The following is a 2,388-nucleotide window of genomic DNA, read 5'->3' as shown; positions in this document are numbered from 1 at the left end:
GCCTAAGAAATTCAAGGAAAATCATGATTCAGCAAAGGAGGCTGTGGCAAACAGAGAGAAGGAGCAAAATGTTTTCAAAAGCTATAAAGACAAGCTTGTTGGAGATATACCAAGTGCGTATGAACAGGCCTTTGGGTTTGCTTCTAATATGGACGAAGGAGTCGAATCTAATGAGGAGGAAGATAGTCTCTACGAAGGGATGGTGGCCATTTCGCTCTCTAAGGAGGAGAAAGTGAGAATCAGGGAACCTTGGGGACAAGCCATCATTGTGAAAATGTTTGGAAGGAATGTGGGTTTTCTTTTTCTAACAAACAGATTGAGAGCTATGTGGATGCCTGTAGGAAGAATGGATTGTATTGATTTAGGAAATGATTTCTTTTTTATCAAATTTGAACTCCATTCAGACTTGGAGGTGGTGACAAAAGGAGGTCCGTGGTTTGTTGGCCAACAATTTCTTGCTCTTCGGCAGTGGGAACCCGAGTTTAAAGCAGAGGAGGTGTCTCTTTCTTCTGTTGCTGTTTGAATCAGACTACCTGGGGTGCCAATTGAGTTCTATGATCTTCTTATTCTAAGGAAGATTGGGCAAGCCATTGGACTAGTGCTACGCATTGATTCTCACACGGCAAATGGTGAGAGGGGTCGCTTTGCAAGGCTGTGTGTCCAGGTAAACATTGATAAACCTCTTGTTAACTCTATTATGATTGGTAAAGTGTTCCAACTAGTGCAATATGAGAGCATTAATATGTTATGTTTTGCTTGTGGCCATATGGGTCATCGAAAAGAGTTTTGCCCAGATGTGATTAGGAAACCCACTCCTTGTCTAGCTAAAAATGATATGGCCTTTACCTCGCCGTCAACGTCGGGTCTATGAATGTCATAGATGCCACTGGCGCCCAAGTGGCAGAGAAAGAAGTAAGTACAAGTGCTTATGGGGACTGGATGGTGGTTTCTAGAAAGAAGAAAACTCATGTTAACAGTAGGAATAGAGAGGACCAAGGGAGACAGCTTGTTGCTTCTCAGGCTGGGGATTAGATAGAAATCCCTTGAGACACTCACTCTGACAGTAGAAAAGATATGAAAAGAAAGGCCACTGGAGTGGCAACGTCCACTGACAAAAGGAAGGATGACGCCAGCAAGGATGGTTCAAATATTAGGCAGTCAAATCCTAGTACCCACTCCTAACTGAAGGGTAAAAAGGGGTTTTCCTACAAAGAACCCAGTAGACCCATGAAGGTTAATAACAGGAAATCTAAGAATAGTATAGGCTCTTCATCCACTATCTCGGGTTGGGAAGCCAGAAAGTGGCCCTCAAAACCCATTACCACCAATAACTCCAACCTAAACTTTTGTTTTAGTGCTAGCTCTGATGAGCTTGAATCAACCAAGGAACCTATGGCCAATATTCCTGAGGGGGAAGATAATACCTCTAGGGATGTCAACAATCATGGGGATACAAAGAGACCCGACAAATATCATGGGATGGTTTGTGGAAGAGGACATGATGGCTTGGAAGAACATTTTTCCCTTAACAGAGGTGAGTGCTCGGTTGGGATTCTTGCCAATGGAGGACGAAGCTTGGCTGAACTCCCCCAATCCTTATTGGCACTTCTTGATGGATCAGCCAAAATTTCAGCCTCTGCCATCAGTGCAACCAGGGATTCTTTGCGGACAGCCCCTTTGTGAAAGATCACTAACAGTCTTGGAGGGAGCTCACCTAGAGCCAGTGATCTCACAGAGAAAGATACTCCTCGAGAAGCCCATCGAAATGGTCCTCATAGGGAATTTATTCAGAGTGAAGCTCCTCAAATTCTCGATTCCAATTATTACAACAATAACCCTGGATATTCGCAACAATCAAGGCCTTATGGGAATTTTGAAACATGCAATGAACCTTTTTCCAAGGAGTATTTGGGAGAAGAAGGAGCTAAGATAGGAATGGATGTTGAGGGAGACATGGGAGGAACCGTTCCTAACTTGTTTTAATGCTCGAACCTCCCCAAATCCTATTATGAATATATTAATCTGGAATTGTAGAGGGGCCATGAAGCCCAACTTCAAAAAGACTGTGATGGATCTTGTGGAATGGCACCAACCAATTATTTTTGTGATCATTGAAACGCACATTGATGACCAACGTGCTGATGATATTATAAGGAGGCTTCCTTTTGATGGACATATTCTACTGAAACCATTGGGTACGCAGGGGGCATTTGGCTACTGTGGCACTCAAATTTTGTGGATATGGACATTCTATAGGCCACTGAACAGGAGATTCATGCCATTGTCCAACTTAGATCTCTTTCTCAATCTTGGCTATTAAGTGCAATTTATGGTAGTCCTCGATTTAGGGAGAGATGTATCTTATGGGATAATTTAAGAATTTTTTCT

The sequence above is a fragment of the Quercus suber genome, unplaced genomic scaffold, assembly GCF_002906115.3.
Source record: "Quercus suber isolate HL8 unplaced genomic scaffold, Cork oak 2.0 scaffold_587, whole genome shotgun sequence".
Taxonomy (NCBI): domain Eukaryota; kingdom Viridiplantae; phylum Streptophyta; class Magnoliopsida; order Fagales; family Fagaceae; genus Quercus; species Quercus suber.
Note: the sequence above shows the minus strand (reverse complement) of the source record.